At 49.0% G+C, this 14,190-nt stretch overlaps 1 pseudogene; it reads left to right on the top strand.

The window, feature by feature from the left end:
* The window catches only part of LOC109740419 (uncharacterized), a 50,998-nt pseudogene extending 38,009 nt beyond the window's left edge, over window positions 1-12,989 (top strand).
* Window positions 12,990-14,190: the final 1,201 nt, after the last annotated feature.

The raw sequence follows: 14,190 nt of genomic DNA, 5'->3' as shown, positions 1-14,190 counted from the left end.
TGGGAGCGGTGCCAGGTGCTAGTTCGATGCTGAATTCTATCTCTCGGTCTAGTGGCATGCCTGGTAGTTCTTCAGGAAATACGTCAGGAAACTCACACACCACTGGAACTTTCTCAGTTCTGAAATGTCTACTTTTTCAGCTTTGGTTGCCGTGACCGTGGTCTTTCTTGAGCTGTAACTCTTATTGTCTTGCCGTGATGATGAGTGAGGATCACAGTCCGATTGAAACAGTCAATAAATCCTTTGTTGGTGGTCAACCAGTCCATCCCTAGGATGACATCTAGTCCTTTATTTTCCAACACGATGAGATTAGCTTGAAACTTTAATCCTTCGAACTCAATGATCACTCCTTGGCAGTAGCTCTGAGCGATCTGCTTATTTCCGGGGGACTTGATGATCATAGATTTTTCCAAGGGGAGTATCGAAAAACCATGTTGTAAAACAAAATTCTTCGAAATGAACGAATGGGAAGCTCCAGAATCAAACAAAATCGTGGCAGGTACGGTGTTGACAGGGAACGTACCGAGTACGATGTCTGGGGCATTCTGGGCTTCTTCCCTGGTCACATGGTTCAGGTGACACTTCCTGTGATTGTTGCTGGGATTGAAATTGTTTCGCTTGGGGGCTAGATTGTTCCCACCATTGTTCAGCTTGGGGGCCGAGTTCCTTGGCTTTGGGCACTGTTTGGCATAGTGCCCCTCTTCACCGCAAGCGTAGCAAGTGACCCCTGGACGGTACGTGAAGTCCTTGTCCCTGGAATGAAACTGCCTGGTTGGCCTTAGATCAGTAGTCGTGGTTTTTCTTGCTTCAATCCTGTGAACATCAGTCTTGCTTCGGTTGTTGCGAGCAAGAGTCGTCTTGGCCCTTTTCCACTGACGGATATCTTCCAGGCTGCGGCGCTCATTCTCCAAGGTAATGGCCTTGTCAACCATAGTTTTAAAATCTGGGAAAGTGTGTACAACCAGTTGGCATCTTAGTGCCGGTGCCAGGCCGTCCAAGCATTTTTCCATCCTCTTGTTCTTTGTCATGTGCTCGTCGTAGGCATAACGAGATAGCTGGGTAAACTGACCGTTGTATCCTGTCACTGACATGCCTCTTTGCTTGAGGTCATCAAATTCTCTTTTCTTGATTTTTATGATGCTCCTGGGGATGTGTGCCCCACGAAAGCCTTCCTTGAACTCTTCCCAGGTGATGTTGTGTTCACTGGGATGCATGTGTAGGAAGTTTTCCCACCATGCTGCAGCTGCTCCAGTAAGGTAGTGGGGTGCATAAAGCACCTTCTCATGATCTGAACACTGAGCAATATACAGCTTTCTTTCGATGTCACGAAGCCAATCATCGGCTTCGAGTGGCCTATCAGTGTGAGCAAATGTTGGAGGGCGAGTCTTCTGTAATTCAGACAACTTGGAGTGTGGTTGATAGGGCTCACGGTGGTTTCCCATATTGATGACGTGATTCATCATCTCTTGGTGTTGCTGTTGGCTTTGTTCGAAGAGGCGGCATACTTGAGATAAGGCTGCCTCGCTGTCCTGTTGACTAGACTGTCCTTGAGTGAAGTTGTTGCTGGTCTGTGTCCCATAAACTTCTTCTGGTTGATTGGGCATGGAACGAGTCCACGGACGAGACATTTTCCACTCTGGGGTATTATTTAGCAAAACTCATGAGAAGAACTGTGTGGCACACGGAAAATCTTGCAAAGGCAAAAATTTAAAAGACCTCAAGATTTTTCAAGAAAACATAAATGGTTTTTGTACGGAGAAGAACTGCTTAGCACATATCTTACACGCGAAACGCAAACATACGATACAGCACTCAGGATGTGCGTACACAATCCTGACATGTTATTTAGACTAGCACACTCCTCCGGAATGCAGCGCACACAACTACTACAAACTTAAGCACATAAAACATAACATACATGCAGACACAACGCGCGGCTACTCGGCGCACTCAGTCGGAGATGGTGAAGATTTCCTTTCCCTTGCCGAGGGTAAGACCCAGCGGTGCGGGAGACTCAACCTCCACCTCCTCCCTAGTAGGCTCTAGGCGCGTAGCACTGTGCTGAGGTGATGGTGCGGGAGCGACAGGCGGCAGTGCAGGAGCGGCAGGCGGTGCAGCTCTGACTGGAGTAGGAGCGATGACTCGATCGAACTCCTCAGTGGTAGGCAGACGGCGAGCAGTGGCCAAAACGGCCGGTGCATAAGATGCTGAGGACGAGATGAAAGTCAGAGGCGGTGCCGTGTGGAGAAGCTCCTTCCTGCAGGCAGGACCCCCCCGAACTAAGTCCATGCGGGCAGCCACAAGATCGTCCACGAGGTTGTCGAAAGATTCCTCCAGAGCTTTGAGATACTCCACAACCATCTCAATGGCGTCATCTCGCTCTCCCCTATGGTAGGTGAATGCATAGTGACAAGTATATGGCACATGGCATGGGAGGTAGCGGTAGCGACGAGTCTTCATCATAGGAAGAATGTCCCGAAGGCGAGCTATCTGCTCACGGGCAGCCATCTGCATGGCATGCCTCTCCGTAGGCATGGCCCTTCCCACAAAACGGAAGTGGCGAGACGCAGAACGTCCTCCCTTGAATTGCACCATGGCCTGGTGCATAGACACATCGTCGCTGAGCTTGTGCTAGTAAAGCGTGAACTCCGGACGAGTCGCTGGCCCGATCGCGAGCTTGGTGATGGAGACGAGCAGTTTGACAAACCCCTCGGGCACATTAGTGAACACCCGAGTCTTGCAGTTGCTGCCAGCCATCTACATAAGTAGGCAAAAATTCGGAGTAGTCATGTCATAAATTTATGATGACCAACAGAAAATAGCTACATTTTGCAAAATGCTGAAAAAGCACAAAAGACGCTAATAACCGATTAGCGAGCGCACCTAGTGGCTTCCTACAGTCAGCCTGGCTCTGATACCAAGCTTGTCACGACCGGTTTTCCAAAAAAAATATTTATTGAGAAATCGATCCCTTTTACGGACCAGTAGAGAAGAATTCCTTCTTACTGGTAGACAAAAACTTGATCACAGAAGGAAATACCAGGAGTACTAAATATAATACAAGGTTGAGCGGAGACTGCTCAACAATTTATTACAAGCACGCCAATAATACATAAAGGCGGATAGGGTGGCATAACTACTAACTCACGATAAAAGCGGTGGTGGATATATCACAGCGAAGTGGGTGATATGACTCCTGAAAACTAACAGCTCTCCGAGCGTCGGAGTGAGGCTCGAGGAGACTTATTGTGGGTGGCGGAAGCGTATATGATACAAATGACCAATATCCAGGATCGCACGGGACTGACTGGGATTCCTCTAGGCGTCGGACTCACTATCAAACTCTTCATCCATGAGATCGCCTTCGTCAACATCTAGCCAAATCAACAAGCCAGGTGAGTACTATGAAAGTACTCGCAAGACAGTTCGGACATAAGATATATCAAACGTAAACATACTGCATATGAACAGATCAACAAGCGCACTCAGACAACGAGATAATAATGCATGGGAAAGTAAAGGGAAGTCGGGCGGTAGTCCTCCCGAAATCCCAAAGTAATATTGAGGGCCAAACGAGTGTCTGAATGACTCCTCGAGAGGAAATAAAAGAAATAACAATGCCGCAGTCGGGCGTCAAGGCGACACCACATAAAGGGCTTATAATATAATATAAATGACAGTGCATGCCACGGTCGGACGTCTGAGCGACATCACAATAAGGGCTTATATCAAAAGTAAATAACAAGAGTGCCACAGTCGGACGTCTGAGCGCCATCACATAAAGGGCTTATATCAAAAGTAAATAACAAGAGTGCCACAGTCGGACGTCTGAGCGACATCACATAAAGGGCTTATATCATAACTTAATAATTCAGTAGCTCAAGAATATAAATCATTTCAAGTACGGGATAAATAAAAGGTTAGTCCATCCACAGGAATAACAATTAAACTGGGTTTACCACTCAAGCTTGTTCACCGGGGATATACCACGAGGATTGACATAGATATTGATATACTGGCCATGGTCCTTGACCATAGATACGATGACTCGGAAGGAATTTGACTCTGCAGAGTTTGTACTTTAACCACAGCCAACGGATTTCAGTAGTCACGGGGACTAGTTCCGTTTACGGTGTTTTAGGAGAAACACATCTAACCAGTACACACCCATTCAACATTCCGAAGCCAGGAATCACCCTCGGCAACGTTCAAGAAAAACCATGAGACGGGGAGGCTACAACCTCGCATAGCATGGGATCAAATTTATATACGCGCGCTCTAAGGGGTGCCCCCCTCTCGGTCCCAACCGGAAACACCCATGCCCCCTGACTGGATGACTGGCTTTAATCCAGGGCCATGGAACCCTCATCCCGGCCCCTCTATTTGGTGTGTACACGGAAAGAGGTTACCAACTTACTAAACCGTATTCTTTGCGGAAAACATGTGGCGGCACGGAAAGGGGGAAGAACGATAACGTGACTCAGTCCACGTTAACGTCGGAGTTTATCGGACATCGTCAGGCTGGCATGCTACAACAATACCACCTTACTGCCTTTCATGTCACCACATGACTAGGCCATCTCTCATCAGAGATCACAGTAACTTCGGAACACACGGGCAGTTGCCTTACATGCAACGAGATACTCACCGGTGCTCATATGCCATGCACAAACCATTCGAGCAAACATGCAAACACCCGTCATATCAAAGGTTCAAACATGCTTGCCTGGTTCGGAGAAGTCGGAGTCTAGCTCGGCGAAGTTCGCGGCTCCGTCACCTCTTCCGGAACCTACGGTATAGCAAAAACGTATACTAATGTGAAAATCATCGCGTGCATAAAAGTTATCCCAAAAATATTCCAAATAAATACTATAAAAAACTAGACAAAAATATAAGACTGTCAGAAAAGGAATCACTCAAAAATCATATTTTATTAAGAAGTTATAAGGGTTTTAGGCCAGGGACTAATCTGTGATGAAACAGAAAATAACCAGGGACTTAACTGAGAAAACAGAAAACGGTTCGGAAAGAAACGCGCCAGCCCAAAGGGAAAACGTATTCTGCCCGAAGGCGCCAACTGAAAACGGTTCGCGGGTGAGAGAAGAGAGGCTTACGGGGGGGGGGGGGTCCACACGTCAGGTTTAAAAACCTCGCCGGCGCCCGAAGGCTGCGGTGGTCGCCAGCGTTGAACCACGGCGAGACAGGGAGATCGGAGTGTACCAAGAGTTTCAGTGCGTCCTTCCGCGTCGGTGGGTGGTGGACTTGACCGACGGAGAGCACCACGTCGACGGCGACACTTTCTCCGGCGGACGGCGGCTCGGGCGATGGTGGAGAACTCCGGTGGGTGCTGCAAACTCCGAATTGAAGCGCGGGTCAGGAGAGTGGATGCATAAGGAAGCTACTGGCAAGAGTTGAGGGGTGGAGGTGCACAAACGGGGGCGAATCGAGCTGGATCCCTTGGCAGGTCGCGACGGTCGGAGTTGGGGAAGAAGGCTCCCTCGGGGCTCTTCCAGTGGCTTGGCGTGGTGTTGGTGGAGTGCAGAGGTGGTGTGGGTTCGAGTTCGAGCTCGGGGCCTCTATTTATAGGCGATTCGAGGGGGTGGCCGTGAACGGGAAATCTCCGGCGAGCGATTACGGCGAGGCAGCGGTTGGGCAGTGGATTTAGGAGGCTAGGCACCATCAGTGAGAGTTACTGGTCCCGTTCCACTTCTAAACTTGGTCGGGCTTGGCGTAATGGTGCCGGTCTTCGACGGGGCGGCCGTACGGGCACGGCGGCGGCAGAGAGCGCGCTCCGCGCCCAGCGGTTCACGACGAGGGTGGCAGCGCGCACGAGGGAGTGGAAGGCCACGCGGCGGCCTCGGGTGGCTTGGGCGGCGCTGGGCGGCGCCGTCTACGCTGCGCCCCTCTCTGGCGGCCGCAAAGCCGCCGCTGCCGTCGCTCACGGGGTGGCGCACCTCCTCCTGCTCGTCGCCGACGCCCGCAACCTTCCAGGCGTTCATGCGGCGCAGGGACAAGAGGGAGGGGACGGGGAGCAAGGCACCACAGCGACACTGGCGAGATTGACAACGAACACAGAAGAAAACGACAGTAGTTTCAGACACTGTATCTCTGAATTAACTGAACATGATATTGACAGTGCTCTGCAGGTGTTCGACGAAATGATTTGGCATGAAGAATTTTTTTTTCTGGAGCTGGGACTTGGTGAGGTGACCTCTCAATGCACCCAGAGGCTGCCTGATTTTTCTCAGATTTTTAGGAGAAGAATTCAAATGAATTTCATCAAATTTGGCAAATAAGGTCCAAATTTGCAGCAAGTATAGTTTGAATTATTTGAACTGGAGACCAGTGGATCTTCATGGATCCTGGTTGAGGGCTCAAAGGACTAGCTAGGGAAATTGGTTTGGAAGCAAAACTCAAAGAGAAAGGGTAGCTCCTTTGTAAACCTCCAAGGATCAAGATAGAAGGCAGAAATTGTTTTTGATAAGAAATAAATGGAAATAATTATATGGAGAGGTTCAACTTGCTGGATTTGAGGTATATCATGATCCAAAGATGGGGAAAGGTTTATGGGAGTGGATTTCCACTTAGGTCATGGCAAGAGGAATTTTGAAAAGGGGAGGAGATCACTCAAAATGCCCTAGGGCCATTTAAAAGATTTTTCAAAAGAATATTTTCCCAAGTGAAAAGCATTTGGTTTTGAGTCCAAACAAAAGGGAAAAACTCCAAGACCAAGAACCATGTCTTGGGTGAACCCAAAAAAAATACTTGCCATAAAGAAAGTTTTTGAGAGGGTGGGTTCTTTAGAAGAAAATTTAAATACCCTCCTCAAATAAAAATAAAAGTTTGAAAAAATCCAATTGAAAATTTTGGGTGTCACAGCGGCTCAAATCTTAATCCTCAGAATGGTCAAGGGGGCTATAATCAGCAGTCCGGCCAGGGTCATCAACAGCAGTAGGGGGGTTACCAGACCAATCCAAAGCAGCTTAACGGTGGACAGTATCACGTGTTTACCACCAGTCTGTATAAGCGAGATCAGAAGCTTCATAAGAGGGCTGTGAATGCTGTTGAGCCGGCGGTTCCACGCTATTTAAGATGGTCTGAGCAGCCTATTGTGTGGAGTAGGGAGGATCACCCTCCCCGGGTTGACAATCCGGGTCATTTGGCCCTGGTGGTGGCTCCTCAGGTGGGAGGATATAAGTACACTAAGGTGCTCATGGATGGAGGCAGCAGCATCAACATCCTCTATTATGAGACCTTCCGTCGTATGGGGTTGATTGATAAGAACCTCAGCCAGTCCAATACTGTTTTCCATGGCGTGGTGCCGGGTAAGTCGGCTTATCCAGTTGGTAAGATCGAATTGGAAGTGGCCTTTGGAGATGAGTACAACTACAGGGTGGAAAAATTGACCTTTGAGGTGGTCAAGATAAGAAGCCCGTATCATGCCATATTTGGGCGGCCGGCTTACGCCAAGTTCATGGCACGGCCGTGTTACATATACCTACAGCTCAAGATGCCGGGTCACAATGGGACCATTACGGTTCATGGTAGCCGAAAAGTAGCCTTGGAATGTGAGGAAGGTGACGCGGCTTATGCAGAGTCTGTTTGTGCAACAGAGGAGCTGAAGTTCTACAAGGATCATGTTGACCCAACAGATATGACATCTCTGAAAAATCCGACCACGGAGCATGAGCCGGCAATGAAATTTAAGTCAGCTGATGAGACCAAGCTTGTTGATTTCGTTCCAGGTGACTCATCTCAGCAGTTTAGCATCAGTGCCAATTTGGATCCAAAATAGGAAAGCGCGCTCATCGAGTTCATCCGTGAGAACAGGGACATCTTTGCATGGAAACCTTCTGACATGCCAGGTGTACTTAGAGAACTCGCTGAGCACACTCTCAATATTGATCCGAAATTTAAGCCGGTCAGGCAATTCTTTCGGTGGTTTAATGAAGAGAGGCGGAAGGCCATTGGTGAGGAGGTGGCCCGGCTCTTGGCGGACGGGTTTATTGTCGAAGTCTTTCATCCAGAATGGTTAGCCAACCCGGTGCTCGTGCTCAAGAAGAATGGTACCTGGCGGATGTGCGTGGACTACACGGACTTAAACAAGGCATGTCCGGCTGATCCTTTTGCCCTTCCCCGTATTGATCAAATCATTGATGCTACGGCGGGTTGCGAGCGCTTGAGTTTCTTGGATGCTTATTCTGGATACCATCAGATTAAAATGGCAGTTAAGGACAAGGAGAAGATGGCGTTCATCACTCCCTTTGGAGCCTTCTGTTATGTGTCTATGCCTTTTGGACTCAAGAGTGCACAGGCGACTTACCAGCGTTGTGTGCAGAATTGTCTTCATAGCCAGATTGGGCGCAATGTTCACGCCAATGTGGATGGTATCGTGGTTAAGTCCAGGGAGAAGGAGACCCTGGTAGATGACCTTAGAGAGACCTTTGATAATCTCCGGGTTTACAAGATGATGCTTAACCCGGCCAAGTGTGTTTTTGGTGTTCCTGCAGGCAAGCTCTTGGGTTTCCTGGTTTCTAACAGAGGCATTGAAGCTAACCCGAAAAAAATCAAGGCAATCACCTCTCTGGCTAAGCCAGCGTGTATAAACGACGTCCAGCGCCTGGCGGGTCGTATCGCTGCTTTAAGCCGGTTTATAAGCCGTTTGGGTGAGAAGGCCATGCCGCTGTACCAGTTGATGAAGAAAACTGATGACTTTATCTGGAATGATGCTGCTAATGCTGCTTTTGAAGATTTGAAGAGACAGCTGGCCGAGCCCCCAGTCCTCGCTGCTCCGGTTGACAAGGAGCCCTTATTACAGTATGTAGCTGCCAACACACGAGCCGTCAGTGTGGCTGTGGTGGTGGAGCGCAAGGAAGAGGGTAAGGAATATCTGGTTCAGCGGCCGGTTTATTACGTCAGTGAAGCGCTCATCGAGTCCAAACAGCGGTATCCACATTGGCAGAAGTTGGTTTATGGTGTATTCATGGCAAGCCGGAAGCTTAAGCACTATTTTCAGGGTCACCCCATTACGGTGGTTAGTTCTGCTCCCCTTGGAGATATCATCCAAAACAGAGAAGCCACAGGGAGAGTGGCAAAGTGGGCTATAGAACTTGGGCCTCATGGTCTGGAATACGTGCCACGCACTGCTGTTAAATCTCAAGCTTTGGTGGATTTCATCAATGATTAGACAGAGCTACAGGTGCCTGAAGAAAAGCCGGATAATACATATTGGACTATTCACTTTGATGGGTCTAAGCAATTGGAAGGCTCGGGGGCTGGAGTTGTATTGGCTTCCCCTAAAGGTGACAAGTTTCATTATGTGCTACGGTTGATGTTTCCTTGTACTAACAATGCGGCTGAGTACGAGGCCTTGCTCCATGGTCTTCGGATGGCTAAGGAGATGAGCTTGAGCCGAGTAAGGTGCTTCGGCGACTCAGATCTAGTGGCTCAACAAGTATCAGGCAAGTGGGACTCCAAGGACCCTCTCATGGCGGCTTATCGCCGTGAAGTTGATGCCATTGCTGGACACTTTCAGGGTTACCAAGTAGAGCACATCGATCGCAGGAAGAACGAGGCGGCTGATGCATTAAGCCGGCTGGGTTCTCAGCGAAAGCCGGTGCCGCCTAATACTTTCTTGTACATCATGCATAACCCTTCGGTCAAGTTACTTACAGAAGGAGACTTGGCTGTCCCTGACCCGGAGGCACAGTTGGTGGCGGCTCTCCACATCACCCCAGACTGGACAGTACCATATCTGGCATACATGACCCGGGGAGATTTGCCTGAGGACGAAACTCTGGCCAGACAAATAACCCGGCGGTCTAAGTCAATGGTCATCATCAATGGTGAGCTGCATCGCCGCAGTGTTACTGGAACGTTCCAGCGTTGTGTTTCCCCTGAGGAGGGTCAAGAAATCTTGCGTGAGATTCACGAAGGGGATTGTGGCCATCATGCTGGCTCAAAATCCCTTGTGGCCAAGGCTTATTGTCATGGTTTTTATTGGCTGACGGCTCACACTGATGCGGAGGACTTGGTCAGTAAATGTGATGGTTGCCAGAGGTTCTCGCGACGGGCTCATGTGCCGGCTCAGGAGCTGAGGATGATCCCAATTACTTGGCCATTTGCGGTCTAGGGGCTTGATATGGTTGGGCCTTTTAAAAGGTCCAAGGATAAGAAGACCCACCTCTTGGTGGCAGTTGACAAATTTACAAAGTGGGTTGAAGCAGAGCCAGTTAGCAAGTGTGACGCAGCCACGGCGGTTCAGTTCATGAAAAGGGTGATATTTCACTTTGGCTTTCCACACAGCATTGTAACTGACAATGGTACCAATCTGTCTAAAGGCGCCATGGAGGAGTTTTGTCAACGAGAGCATATTCGTCAATCCAATGGTCAAGCTGAGAGAGCTAATCAGGAGATCTTGAAGGGCATTAAGCCCCGGCTTTTAGTCCCTTTGCAACGGACGCCGGGTTGTTGGGTGGAGGAGCTACCCTCCGTGTTATGGAGCATCAATACTACTCCTAACAGGTCTACGGGTTACACGCCCTTCTTCATGGTTTATGGAGCGGAAGCAGTCCTCCCCGGTGACATCCGTCACGACTCGCCTCGAGTGGTGGCTTATGTTGAGGCGGATAATGAACAGGCGCGCCAAGAGGCTCTTGACTTGTTGGATGAACAGCGTGACGTGGCAGCAGCTCGTTCAGCGATTTACCAACAAGACCTGCGCCATTATCACAGTCGCCGGGTTAAGTCCCAGGTCTTCCAGGAAGGTGATCTGGTGCTCCGGCTCATCCAAGATCAAACAGACGCACACAAGCTATCCCCGCCTTGGGAAGGGCCCTTTGTGGTCAGCAAGAACTTGCACAACGGGTCATACTACCTTATTGACGTTCGGGAGCATAAAGATTCATGTAAGTCGGAGGAAGAGACCCGTCGGCCGTGGAACATAGCTCAGCTTCGGCCTTATTACACTTGAGCCACCGGCTCTCATAATGTACATATTTCTATAGCCATGTATATATTATGTTAAATAATAAAGCAGGACCTCTGTCCTTTTCTCCTCCAAAGGTAAAAGTGTTATTTCCATTACACCATCACATGGTCACTTGGAGGTGGATCCGGCTTATGATCATATTCGAATCTAGCCGTATGCAATATAATCACCTGGGGGCTTCCTGTTCAAACATAGGTCGTATTCGAACCAAAGAGAACATAGCTGTCGATACCCACTTGATTGGCAAAGTGTCGAGCTCATTGGGGAGTTTTCTTTGATCATATTTGAATCATATCTCAACCCCCTTTTTGGGAACCGATGTGGATCGTATTCGAATCAGCGTCGTTAAACAACTTTTCAGGTCATTTGGGGGCTTCCTGTTCAAACATGGGTCGTATTTGAACCAAAGAGAACATAGCTGTCGGTACCCTCTTGATTGGCATCGCCAAAGCCACTAGGGGCTATATGATCGCATTCGAATCTTAGCTTAACCCCTTTGGGACGGTTCTCTGGTCGTATTCGAACCGGAAGCCCTTAAGTTTTTGACTTACAACAAGTTCTGTTGGTCACATCAGCAGTGTGCAAGGGCTTCTCCTTTGCCGACGTAATTTTGATTCACAATGTTGATAACATATAATAAGTATTCTTGACGCTGGTAAACTGGAGTTGAGGTCTTCATCTCATCATTCGGGTTACATAAACCGGAACTCTACTTGAAAGCCCGTAAGTATGCCATTATGGTTACATCAAAGAGGTAATGGAGGGCCAGTCTTTGAGGATTCTTAATTCTTATTCCGGGTTATGTATGTAAGGTCTATGGTTCTCAGTACGGTAAGCCGCCTCGAGACTTGTGACTTGTTTTCTATACAGGATGGTTCAAGACAGCTATTCGAGCTTAAGGAACATAAATGATCAATTATGACCCGGAGGAATATAAGGAAGCAACTTCAATGGAGTTAAGCATTCAACACGTGCACGATGGCACGACAAAGTTAAAATGTTTGTCCTACTCTATTACAAGACTCCCCGAGTCCAAAAGGTGAGGCATTGTTTAACAAGCATAACCATGGGCCGCCTAAAGAGTCAAGATGCTTGCTGGGTCGAAGCTTCCGGCTCATCCCTCTCCGCTCCTCCGGCTGTTCCTATGACCTGGAAGGTTGACGATTTCCAGTCAATGCCGCTCAAAGCTTCAAATTGAGCCTCCTTGTCAATTAACCCGGCCGGGTCAACTTCCGGGGCGAAGGTATGCTTACGAGTCAGAGGGATCAAGCTGATTGCTTCGTAGCGTGGAGTGGGGATCCTCTGATTTTCCGAGTCATAGCCCGGCTGAAACTTGGTGAGGTCGGTGTCATTCCCAATTAAGGTAGCCACCGGGCGCACACTCTTCACACAATCAGCAAAATCTTTTTGGTCAAAAGGAGTACCGTCTTCCTTCAGACTGGGATATCCAAGCGCGATCTCCACCGGGTCTAGCTCCGGGAGGAAATCCTTGGCCCGGCTCAGAGCCGCTATGGCTCCGGCTCTTGCAGAGGCCCGTCGCAGCTCTTGGAAACGCTGAGGAAGAACGGCAAGCCGGCGAAGTACGTCCGCCAGGTGAGTCGGAACCTCATTGGACAGGGCCACAATGGCCAAGGCGCGTTGTGACCCGGTGTAGAGTTGTTCCACCAAAGTGTACACGGCCTTCAGCTTGGTCAGCACATTTTGATTGAGGTTGACGCTTCTGGCACCTGTTTTACAACGTCAGGTAAGCTGCTAGCAATGATGGGAATTATGAGACATAGCGAATGTAAACTTGTTGAAAGTCTGCAGAATGACTTACCAAAGATTGCGGCGACCATCTGTGACACATGGCGCTTTAAGTCGGAGAGTTCGGCGGTTCTCTCCGTCAGAGCTGCCTCCGCCTGTTCGGCCCGGCTGACCAGAGCAGCCTTTTCTTCGGCCCAAGTCTTCCTTTCAGTTTCAAACTTTTTCTTCAGCTTCTCTTGTGCAGAAACACTGAACTCGAATTTGGCGTTGGCCTTCCGGGTCTTAGTTTCCTGAGTCTTCAGGCGGTTCTTCAGCTCAGAGATTTCAGCTTCAAATTTTTTGCCAGCAGCCTGTACAAATTCCGGGTTATAGTATGAGTGATTGTTATGCAATATTAAAGTCCCAAGCACTTTCCAAGCAAAGACACTTGGCACTTGGGGGCTAATGCATGTTGAAAGATTATATTTACAGATTGCCGGTTCATGAAAGTAAGCCGGACGTTAAGTCTACAACATATTCTATCATAAGTAATAGACTTGGGGGCTAGCATAGTAAGACTGACTATGGAGTAAGCAAGAGATTTGTACCTCAGATTTTTGTTGGATCTGCTTCACCATATCAACCTCCGGATCCCGGCTGTTGTGCACTTGACCAATGTAACCCGAGACAATGTCTCCAATGCTCAAGTTAGCATAATCAGTAATCTCCAATCTAGCCCGGCGGTGCTCTAGCAGCTCTTCCTTGGCAGAGCATCTGGCCAGCACAGTGGGTCTTCCCGGCTCAACTTATTCAGTCCAGGTAATCACCACATCCGGGTCACCGGCCGGTTGAGCTGAGCTGGGGATCTCCGGGTTAGCAGAAGTCTCTGTGGTTGGCTTGTCGGTTGGAGCGGTGGCTTCAGGAGCAGAGGCAGCTGGCGGCTCTTGAGCTGAAGCCTCCGGTTCAGTCAGGACCGGCTCTTCGACCGGTTTATTCTTCTTCGCTCTCTTACTGAGCTTTTCTTGAGCACTGAAAGGACAAAAGGTTAGTACAAAAACATGAGTAAGATAAGTACAACATAAGATGATCATCATTACCCGGGCGCGGTCTTGAAAGCCGGCAGGGTAGATTGCATAGAATCACCAGAGGAAAGTGAGGTTTCCTGATAATTTGAATCAGACGAATTGAGCGGTTGACGAGTGACACCCGCTAAAGGATGAAAAGGGTACAAGTTGGAGATAACCTCAGTCCGGCGCTTTCTTGATGCCTCGGGTAAGCTGGAGGAGAGGTCTGCATCCTTGCTGGCCCGGGTGTGCCGCCGGCTCTCATGAATCTGTTGCTTCAAAAGAAATTGAGGATCTTGATAAGCTAAAGGATGTGAAAATCTTACTTTCCGGGTTACTCTTCGGACTTTCGGCCTTGGCAAGGGCTCCGAGTCGGAGGAAAGTGTCGTTACCTCTTCAGTCACCGGGTTA

The sequence above is a fragment of the Aegilops tauschii genome, chromosome 6 (genome assembly GCF_002575655.3).
Source record: "Aegilops tauschii subsp. strangulata cultivar AL8/78 chromosome 6, Aet v6.0, whole genome shotgun sequence".
In the NCBI taxonomy this organism is placed as follows: domain Eukaryota; kingdom Viridiplantae; phylum Streptophyta; class Magnoliopsida; order Poales; family Poaceae; genus Aegilops; species Aegilops tauschii.
This window is presented reverse-complemented; position numbering and strand designations above follow the sequence as displayed.